Raw genomic sequence first — 12,052 nt, forward strand, 5'->3', positions numbered from 1 at the left:
AACTTACCGCAGGATAACATTTTTAGTGATAATATTATTATCAACGATATTGGTGATAAATACAATGTCAATAACTATTGTCTTTTAATTAATAAAATTATAAATTCAAATGTATCTTCTAACGAAGAAATTTGTACAAGGATGTAACGTGTTTTATAGTATAAATTACAGAACTGGCATGATAGTACGTTTGAAGAAAGATAGATTTGAAAATTATTGTTTATTTAAACTTTCTCACATTTTAATAGTTTCAAATAACGGAATATTCTTCATTGGAAAATCATTCAATGTTGTTTATGATAATGATTTAGGATTATATGTGAGAGAGATGAATAATGAAATTGAAGGTATATTTGCTAGTTTAATGATATAATTTGTCATGAAACTGTTTTAGAATTTCACGAACAAAGTATGTATTATTATTATTATTTCAAGTCTTCTCCTTATATTTTGAACATTTTTAAGTTTCCCTTTTGGCTTGAAAAATTTTTTTCTCAATTTATTATACATTCATTTGAATGTGTTATGTTTATATACAATATAAAAAACTAATGAATTAATTTTTGATGTTAAAATTTTACAAATATTATTTAAAAAGACAAACATAAAAAAACGTAATAAGGTAGACCGGGGATAAAAGTCACATTTTGATTTTGAAGTGTTATAATAATATTTATATTAAAAAAATATGTATCTTTAGATGTAGAATTTATTTAGCTACAAAATTTTCTTTGATTTAATTTTTTTATGTAATTAGAAAAATTTATTATTAATTTAATGTAATTAATTATACTAACATTGAAAATAATCTGAATGTTGGTTGAAACGTTTGTTATATTTATATATAAACTAAAACATTAACATAGATGAACTTGTTGCTGCACTCTTAATCCTTGACATTTTAAATAATTAATAAAAATTGTTTGTTTAAATACTAGAGGAATTTTGTTACAACCATCCCAACCTCCTATTATTTTTATATTATTTGTTTACTTACATTATAATTTTGACGATTGAGAAATGTTGAATATCAATTTAACACAAAATATTTAAATAAATACTTGAGTGGAGCGTTTCGAGCACAAATACGAAATGTTTTTTATTGTTTTTTGTTTACAGCTGTAGCTTTGCTGAATCAGTGAAGTTATTTTAACAAATCATATTTTCCGCAGGATTAGCGAAGTAAAACTGGACCATTGAAACCGTATTGATCTCGCGCATTGATCTCTAAAATTTATTTTTGTTCGATCTCGTATGAGAATTCTGCCGTTTCAACTAAAACGCGGAAATTGTGTCGGTCGGCATCAAGACTTTTAATCTTGCATCGAGTCGCACCTCTTTCTGTTGCAAATTAATTGTCGAATGCGATTAAGTGAATGAGTGAAATTTTAACGTCATATGCAATTAAGATAGCAAATCGTTCCGGATATTTTGGATACATGAAAGTCGCATTAGCGCTCATATTCGGCAGATAACTCCACGTGAATCTCGGTTGCATCTCGTGGGAGAATCGCTGTCGCCTTTAATAAGACTTCACCTGTAACTGGAACATCATATGAATCCTGGTGACCTTAAAATTTTTCTTAATCTTTAAACAGTAACGATTTGATAAAATAATTTTTACAATTTTACATTTTTCACAGCGTTAAACAGAATTAAAAAAAAAATTACTTAAAAAAATAAAAGCAATAACAAAAACTTCAATAAATCTCAGAAATCCGTTTCTTTAGTGTCAAAAAAATGTGTTCCTATTAACATCACAGATTAAATTTAAATGTTATTAAATCTATGTTTTTCCTCAGCAAGAGATGTTCATATTTTGTATTTTAAGTTGGTACTTTTTGTCTTTTGACCTTTATTTCGTTTTTAAAATTTATTTCCTTCTAGGAAATTTAATCGCTATTTTATTTTAAAAATTCCGCAGATACTTAAAGTTTAAAAACAAATTTTTTTAAGAATCTGTTTTTTATCGGGAGTTTTTGAGCGAAGTTGTAGAATAAGCTATATGCGTTGAGATACTTTGAAAGTTTAGTTGATATTTTGTATGAGATTGTACTAGTTAGAATTGAGTGGTTCGAGTTAGCACAATCATCGAGAGATCGATGCGGTGACGGACGACACGGCGGGACGTTTGCAAAAAGAATCGGCTTCCGGAATTACCGCAAATAACCACCGTTATTTTTCTTGCTGACGCTCGCGCGTCGCGTGGATGTGTGCGTTAATTTGCTCGACTTCTTGTATTTTTCTTGTTCTTTTTCACGAGAAACACCGCGCCTCCGACCGCGCGTTCCATCAAGAACGTTTAATCGCCTCGCGCGCGGCCATTTGCATAACGACGATAATTATTTCGAATAGTCGCATTTATATCAGTTTACGTAACTGCAGTTCTATCACGAATGCTATGTATTATCTTGTTTTTATCTCTGATCGAATTTTGAACATTCTCTTTGCTACTTTTATGACAAGAAACGACAAGAAAGAAATATTGATATGTAATCTTGTATATAAATTCGCTGTGTTTATCTGCTTAAACATTATTTTACTTGAGTATCTACACTGCAATCTGAAATTCAAATTGAAATTCAAATTTCGATGATATCTAAGAATATATTTTTATACGTAAAAAAAAAAAAAGAATACGTAAAAAGGAACAAATAAATCTTCTACAATATAAAAAAGAACATTATATTCTATCATTTCCTCATTTCAAAAGTGACAGAACGAAAAAAATTAAAATGAAGTAAAAATGCTCGTATATTTTCTTAAAAAGATTAAGACAATGTCATGGCTTATTTCGAGCTATAATGAAATTAATTTAAAATTAATATAATTGAACAGACGGCTTACATAAGTCAGTGTCCTTCTTCAGTGTCGCAACGCAGAAATATATATCTCACATTAACGAATAACGAATGATGGATACAAAATTTAAAAATTTTTCAATGAAGTGTCAAAATATAAAAAAATAAAAGAATATGAAAAAAATATTAAAAAAAGAAAAATTCGAACGTCAATAAGTATCCCGTCAGATGACAAAAAATTAGAAACATTTGAATACTTCAGTCAACTGTAGATCAATTATGTTCATCAATAAAAATAGATTTGCCAAATTTCTCGGTTGAGATCGAGAATCCAGTTTGTCACAGACTTGTATCAAACGATTTGAGAATTCTTTCTTTCATTAGTATTTTATGACATTCTGTAGAACGAATAGATTTAAGATATATTATTAGTGTGAAAAAGAGATACAGAATCAAGTAATAACTTACGGTAAAAATTATATAAAATACTTTAATTTAAATTCTCCAACAAAGATCCGGTTAAGTAGAATAAAGATACTGACTGTCTCTCGTTTGAAAATTAACTAATGTGACGTGTAGGTCAAATAAATGTAAGCCAATAAAATCGAATGTAAAAACAAGTCTGTTCAAAACTGTGACATGTTCTCGTATATCATCAAGTATGTTAAAATAAGAGTTATCCAATAACTCGATATCTTTCATTAAATTTAAACCGGTTTTTCATTCTTTAATATGTATCATTTCAGAAATATTTCTTTTATAATAATTCCTTTCGGAATTAAAAATATTAACTTTTTCTCAATCAAAGTCACGATTAGTTTTCGTGACATGTTTCGAGATTATTGAGTATTTGGACTGGTCCAATTTTATATTATTGCGATGTTCTTTAATTCTTGCCTGCAATTGTCTCTTCGTTTGGCCAAAAAGAAAATTAAGTTTTTCAGAAAAGATTTATCGCCGCAAAGTTTATACGAATCCATATTTCGTAATTAGGCATTGTTCCGTTTTTGAAAAATCAATCATGCTAATCGGGGACTGCTCTAGAGGAGATGCGAGGATGAAAATGATGACGAGGAAGTAAGGATCGACATTCTCGCTCGGTCGATCTTCTCTAAGTAGGTCTCCAGAGCGAAAGAGGGGGAGCGTCTCGTTTTGCGGAGGGAGAAGGTAACGCGCGAAAGGGTACGCATGAGGGAGAGGAAGGAAAGAGGCAGAAAAATGGGCAAGACGGAGGGCAAAAAATCCTGGAAACGAATGTACGAGGTGGGTCCCTCTTCCTCATCGGTCGACCGTGACCGATAACTAATGCAATCGTCTCGGAATTAACAGAAGACCGTTCTCCAACGCTCCATCATCGCGTCACCATTGCGATTTTGATTCTAGGAGAACGGATTCCGCCTCTGATGATCGCTGCGATCATCATTAGGCTCATAAATAGAAATGATTCTTTTTCTGTTTCGATGATTCACAGGAGAACGAGATGTAGCAAAAGCTTTCAGAATATTTTCACTTTGATTCGCTTTTTGTCAAATTTAACTGGCCATCTGCCAGTAATCTTGATCTTTTTGGCGAAATTTCACCCTCGAACTTCATTTCTGTTCAAATTTCAGTTTTATTAAATAAAGATTTTAACATCTGAATTAAACTATTTGGGAGTGTAATAGCCTTTAAAAGATAACCTTACATTTTTTTGAAAGTTTATATATAGAACCGTGTAAAAAGAGACTTGGTGTGAACAAAAAAGATCAGACAAAGGGAGTAAAATATGACTGCAAATAGAGGGTTAATTAATTTTATGAACAATTTATAAGTAGAAGCACATTTCAAATCAAAAATTGAAAAATATTTTACAACAGATACCGAATAATTTTTGAGAGAAAGACACATAGAAAGAAGAGAAACCGCAATATTTTCATAGAAATTTAAATACTGTAGAGAACATTCGAATGAAAATTAATCTTAAGCACTCCTTTAGAGAGTTCTCCTTGGCTTCTCTGCGTGATGTTTCACCTCTTTCTATAATATAAGTTACTAATACTAGTTTCTATCGAAAAACATTCGGTATTTATTAATAAAATGACTTGACTTTTGCCAGAAGTCCTTTTCTTCGCGCGCAAACGCCTTCCGGCGTAATATCACGTAATTTGACGAGCGACAAGCACACAACTAAGTTAGATACGACAGGTGCGCTCGCCTCCCGTAGGAAAAGTCGGCTGTTTTATGGAACAACAAAACGATTTGATTCTGACGGGGCGAATAATTAACGGGGCGCGGTCATGATCGTCTCTGCGAGAGACTGTAATAACGTTGCGGAGATGAAGATGCACACAGTCGCCGTCCGTTTGCCTCGTGCACCACGCAATTTACGTCAATCCTTGTGCAGCTTAGACGATCTTGAAAATAATTATAAATGAACAGAAGCGTTGAAGGTGAAAGAAGTATAGAAATTCGAAACTAATAACTGATCTACACTTTACATCGGAGACGATCCTTGCTCAGCAGAAATTTAATGACGTTCCATTTCTTCGTATCTCGTTAATTTTCCATCCTCAATTCTATATAACGACTATATTTTAATACAATACATTGAAAATTAAATGCCATTTAAAATAAAAAATTAAAGAGCTAATAAATTATTAAACTGCTACAATCGCTGAGAATCGTAAGCATTATACATTTCTACACTTATTGGTAGTTTAATTAGTATTTTTTCTTTTTACCATCCCTCATGTTGTTCTCTGTATGAATTGTATGATTTACGTTCACAACGCAGCGGGACAAACTAGCTAGTATTTCATCTAAACGCCATCATTATGTAGTCCGCAAGGACTCTCTTCTATAGCCAAAAATAATTTGTGAAATCGGCCGAGGAGACTTCATGCACCGTTGATTGTTGGCCGGATCTGTTTTCTGCATCTGGAGAAGAGGCGCGCTTTTGTGTTTGTTCAGCCACGCCTGAGGATCGAGTGGAGCACTCGAGATCGGACCGTTTCTACTTATAAGTATGCCCCATGATATATCAAATATACTTTACCATCCTCCCCATTGGCGTCGTTCCGCTTTCAAATAGAAGCATTACTTATCTCTTCTAATGTAACAATAAATCGCGTGCCTCAGTTCAATTTCCTAAGCTTGCAGTTTCCTTCATTAAGAGAAATTAAATGTTCTTTGCCAGAAAAGCAGCAGATAAGATTTTTTTCTAAACAAATCGAAACACTTTAATAGGAGATTTATATTAATACGCAATTATATATCGTTACGGTACATAAATCTACCACGTAAAAAGGTCTTTATAAATTTTATTCGTAAATGTCTTTTTTGAAGCTTGCCTTTCTTCAAACTTGGACCGATTGTGGAAGTAATTAATTTCTTTCTAAATAAAGGTCGAGTCAATTGAATTTTCGCCGCCAATGCAAAGGCAATGACTCGGTGACTATCTAACCGGGGCCGATTTCAATCGTTAATAGTGGCTAGCGCGCGATAATAACAATAACAATGATAACAATGAGAACGGTAATGGCGGAGGCAAGCACGGTAACGACGACGACGACGACGACGACACAACGGAGTCCCATTGTCCATCGTTCGCGAGGACCTCGATATCAAGCACGAGCTAGCTCGAACAATCGAAAAGAAGGCATTGACAACGACAACGACAACGGTCATACTTTACTGACTCGATACACACTCCGGGTGCTCCGAAATTGTATAGAATGTTTCCTTTCCGACGTAGATTGTGGTTGACTTGCGATCGACCTTCTTTCGAAGAAAATGTCGAGGTGTTTTATCACCCTCTTTCCTTTTCCTTTCCTTTTATATTGATTTTTCCTTCGTTCATTGTTATTTTTCCTTACAAAAATCTAATTTGATACTGAAAGATATTGATTAACTATTTATTTTGAGTATTAAAAGCACTATTGTTCAGTGCTTAATAAGTAATTAATTACTATCTTCCAATGTTAAATTTCTATAAAGGTAATCATTATTTGTGACAATTCAGCTAATTACAATCATCGGAACGTGACAATTGCGCTTTGTACTTTGAAGATAAATTTGAAAAAGATTTCTATATTTGTACATCAAAATATAGAATAGGTATACAATTTTATTCACTACGTATATATTTGAGAGATCTTTTATTTTTGCTTTGTTAGAAAGTATTTGAAAATTGTTTATATAAAATCGATATTTCATGTGGAAATTATGAACTACTACAATATCGATATACTATCGATAAACTACCGATAAACTACCGATAAACTGAAATTTTATATAGAAATTATAAGTTATCTTGATATTCTGATTAAAGAAAAATTATTTTCAAATTAACCATTAATTCTATACAATAAAAGGCCACGTTCCGGTAATTCTGGGTCACCCTGTACACACAAAGAAGACACTGAACCATTCACCATTCGAACATTCTTCCCCCTATTCTTTTCTACGCGTCCTGATTCCTGCGAAGCAAACCACACACCCTATAATCGGGATAATACGTCTCTCTCTTCGCGAATTAAAAAGGCGGAGATCAATTACGCATTCGTCCAAACGATGGGGTCCTGTGTATCATCCTTCGTGTGCGCTAGTTGCCGAATAGCCAAATCGGAGAAAGCGAGTCCTTTATTCGACGCACAATATAATCCGGAACGGTGCATTGCGTGATTAATCGAATCGCGCCGCGCCGGTCCTTTGAATAGTTTCTCGACGAGGAATTCCCGACATTGTCGAGTACAGGCATATCAGGCTCATATTAACTCTTAATTAGTCGCATAATGAACCATACCGAGTTCAATTTTTCAATTGAAATTTTTTTTTTTTTAGTTTAGCGAGTATAAAACCCGATCGTTTATATACGACTTGAATCCTTTTCTAAGCATTCTGTAAAGCTCGCGCGAATTACGACTATACTATTAAACAGATTCAATCCAGAATCATAGAATAAAAAAAGAGAATCAAAGATTATTATTTTCTTTTCCTTTTATTCCACAAATGTTCTGTAAAAGGCGCAACATGGCGTCGTAAATAGTATAAATACATTATAATTTAATGTTCCGTGCCGCGTCAAATTTAAAATAGACTCTTTTACCCGATTAAAATTTGTGTCAGATTAACTTTATATGTTATAAGGACCTGATTTGATTGACGTAAGGTAATCTTAAATAAGGTACATTTAACAAGGTTCTCATCAGGTTTGAGTATATATGGTTGATTGACCGTTGTAAGGTTGTATGTTATGAAGACCTGGTTTAGTTGATCTAAAATAATCCTGAATAAGGTATTTAGAGAAGATTTTCGTTAGGTCTGAGTATGGTTGACCTCGTTACTAATACGCAGCTACGCCACGAGATGGACGAGTTACTCGTAAGAAGAAAACATCCAAGTTCTATAAGAAGACGTATGCAAGTCGATTTGAATAATTTCCTAGAGATTATAAAGTGTCCTTCAGAATATGCCTCCTGGGCCTCTGAAATATATGGTTTTTGCTTCTTTTGGTAATGTAATGCTAAATTAATAGCATTTGAACAATTCCCGACTTAGGACTTTATCCAGTGATTTTAGCAGGTCCTAGCTAGGTTGACCTTATTTTATTATTAGGTCCTGAGGATCTGATAAGGACTTTATCAGGTCCTCATCAGGACCCGATGAGGCTATCCGGATGAGAATTCGACTACTGTGCTGAGATCAATCTGATTAGGACCTGCTAATCCTGCTTCCTTGAATAAATTTCTAGTCGGGTAGTTAGAAAAGTCAATTTTTCGCAAAATATAAATCAATTTATTTGGGAAGCTCAATCAGAAGGATTACGTTCATTCACGATGGTTTCGGAATTATCAGACACTGGGATCGTCCGTTTGATCAAGCGACCGATCGATGGGTCGAAACGCGGCAGCGAAGAATCGGCTTTTAGAAACTCGTCCGAGAGAGAGAAGATTGTTCGGTCGATCATCGTTGGCTATTGGTTTTGACGAAATTGTTGTTATTAGGTCGGCGCGATAGCGATCGCGTAAAAGTCTCTTCTCTCAGCGGCTCTCGCGCTCACGTTTCTTCGGACTTTCTAGGCTGCTATGCGTCTCGTCTTCGCGATGCGGCGGCAGCGTTGCCAGGCAAAGTGGCGAGTAAGCACCAAGCTTATGAGAGGCCGATGATGATCGGCGAAAAGATCTTCCGAAGATCGCGCAAAAAATCGCTCGCGCGCTCGAGCGCGAGATTAGCCGATTAAAGCCTCGCTAATAATGTGACGACGTTAACGCGCCGATTCGCCGCGATCGCCGATTGTGTATATTGCTGATCGGCTATATGATATCGACACGGAGAGACAGAGGAAGAGAGAAAAGAACGATGTCACGTAATGAAATCAGGAAAAAAATAAAATAAAAACAACGTGACGATACGCCGTTAGCTGCCGTGTGTGATTTTATTTCTTCTTTTTTTTTTTCACATTACGGCAATTACATTACGCAGGAATACATGATGATGCGATGATTAGTATTGCAGCAAGATACTATGTATTGACAGTGTGGACAGCGCGGTGTCCGATACTATCGAGATGTGTCTAGTCATATACAGGACGTAACGGAAAATAAAATGAAGTAGTAAAGAAGATAAAGGATAGCATGTAGACTAATAAATCAGCATTCATGTTATTCTCATTGTCAGATATCTTACGTAAAATACTAAGATATCGGTTTAGACAACAAAAATTAATAGAGAAGAAAAAAATAGAATTACGTCTCTGTTTGACTTTAAAAATAGAATTTTTTGTAAAAAAACATTCTGGTAGATAAATTTAAATCTGTAAAAAAATTGATAAAATACAATCAAACTTTCATATTATCTTTAAAACTTCTATCCTCTTTGTAAAAAACTAAAATAATATATTTGCAAAAATTTTACAGGCTTATTTCTATCGACCAAACTTCTGTGATAATAAAAACTCATTATTATAACTTACGCATGTAAAATCTTTTTCAGATTTTTATAGCCTACGACAATATATGGATACAAAAGGTAAAAATTTCACACTGCAAATGCAGAATTAAGAACAAAGCAAAGCTGATTTTAATATGCAAATAGTTTCTTATAAATTCTCAGATGATAAATTATACAAAATAAATTCTTAAAAAATGTAAAATTAATATAAGAAAGCCTGTTCTGAACTCGTCTGACGTCTCAGAAAACGTCAGTATTCTTTTACAATCTTTCTTTTATAAATTAATTCAGTTTCAAAATAATCAAATCTTACTGGATAAGACAACTTATAATTATTAACGTAAGTAATTAATTAATATACATACATATATACAGAAATATATTCTGTTTTAAAGAAAGTAATTACTCACTTTAATTTTTCTTTTAAACGATGGTTATCTTTAATAAAAAAAACATTTTCTTAATAATAGCCTCAAAATATACTTATCATGAATTTTAGAAAAACTCATTATTATTATATGTATAAGAATTTATTTTGAAGACTATTATCTATAAAAATTCATCAAGAAAGTAATTTTATATAATAAGCAAATCAAATTTGTTTTAATTCAATAATCTTGATTAAAATATTAAACCTATTATAATAGAAAATTCAGAATATATTTGGAATAAATTTGATGCTTGTGATAAATTTATAATATAGATTTGCGGATATATGTGTTTATGAAATACTTGAAACAATTAATTAGTATTGAAACAGTATGTAATTATAGTATTTACAGTAATTGATATTTAAATACAGTTTTTTTTCTGCGTGTTCGGATTAATTATTAATCTCATTATTTAAAACGATACAATTAGCGCGTCGTAAATGCCATGATCTGGATATCAGGACTTTAATAAACTCTATTAGCGACGCAATCTCGTATACACTTTTATGCTGATCATCTGATATTATCGAAGTATCCCTAGTCGAAAGTAGAGCCGGCCCTTTCTTACTGCTCGTATAATTGGATTGTCGTCGTCGATTTCTCAGGGACGTTTACATGGCGGACGCAATTACGAGATGCGCTAATGATAATGAGCCGAGCGACGCGTATTCTTCGCAAACTCGTAAATATGTCGATGCAATCGAGATATCGGGACGAGATTACTCCCTTGTCTGGATCGTCTTACGAAGGGTTGAAAAACAAAGCGGGTGACCAACCACCTCTCTCTCTCCCACTCGCGAATTACGACGGTTTTATGCTCCTTCCGACGCGACAAGCCAGCCGCGCGACATGGCGATTTATTAAATATATGTAACCGACTTTCTCCACCTGATCGTAAAGCGTGTTTACGCTGATACATGTATGTATATCAGCGCAATGGTTACGTATTGGCGGCTAATTAAGGCCTAAACGCCCTCGTGATGAGGCGTGCTTATATAAAAGCTCAAAAACGTCTGAATGCGTGCAAAAATTTATACCGTGTATAGTCCACGTTATTATCATAAAAAGTGTTATTTTCTTATTAATTATTATTCCACATGAGCGAAATTACAGTTGTTGATGGTATTGAATGATAAGATAATTTTAGGCCTTATATAATTCTAAAGGCAAAAAAGAAGAAAAATGAATAAATAAGGGAGGATTTATTCTGCCTTCCAAAAATACATAACTTTTAAGAGTGTAACTTTGTCAAAAATGATATAACAAGATAATTCGAAAAGCATTTCAAAGTTTTTAATTTTTACAAAAAAAAAGAAGAAAATAAAATAAAATAAGTGATTAAATTTTTTCAAAGCAGATCTTAGTCAGATGATATTATATTTTATTACGATGTGCAGAAGCGTCAAAAATCGGGTCAATCCTTATTTATAACACAGGTAATTATCGACGATTAATTAAACATCATGCTCATAATTTATATATCCCGCTGTACCATGTATAAAAAAATCGGGCTACCTCTCGTTTACAATAAACCTGTTAAAATGTTAAAATAATGAACTTGAAATTAAATTAGGGATTTTGCTAGCCGTTTGCGTTGTGTTCTTCTAAAACTTGAGTAGCCTATTATTTTCAGTCGTTTATAAATCAAAATTGATCTTTCGATTGGTTCTATTCAACAAAATATAAAATCTCTAACGAGAAAATAGTGCTAAAGATGACTTACGCGCCGCGTAATTACATATACGCTATGAAAGCTATAATTCACGGTAGGACGAGAGTCAAGGATAAGAGTAACGATTTGCCGAGTTTTCATTAATTTCAATGCGAGGTTATCTATTATTGGCGTCGGTATATCGAGTGCGCTACGCGATCGTTTTACCGCTGAAGATT

General features: G+C 33.2%; 1 protein-coding gene across 2 annotated transcripts in view; it reads left to right on the forward strand.

The window, feature by feature from the left end:
• LOC105145445 (serine protease inhibitor 88Ea) overlaps positions 1-11,375 on the forward strand; it is a 38,465-nt gene extending 27,090 nt beyond the window's left edge. For both annotated transcript variants that reach the window (XM_087415126.1, XM_087415127.1), the window contains one exon: positions 1-11,375. This exon is cut by the window's left edge and continues 19,761 nt beyond it. The gene's annotated coding sequence lies outside the window, so the exon portion shown is untranslated.
• The last annotated feature ends 677 nt before the right edge of the window (positions 11,376-12,052 follow it).

Source organism: Acromyrmex echinatior, chromosome 17, assembly GCF_024713525.1.
Source record: "Acromyrmex echinatior isolate Ae372 chromosome 17, ASM2471352v2, whole genome shotgun sequence".
NCBI lineage: Eukaryota > Metazoa > Arthropoda > Insecta > Hymenoptera > Formicidae > Acromyrmex > Acromyrmex echinatior.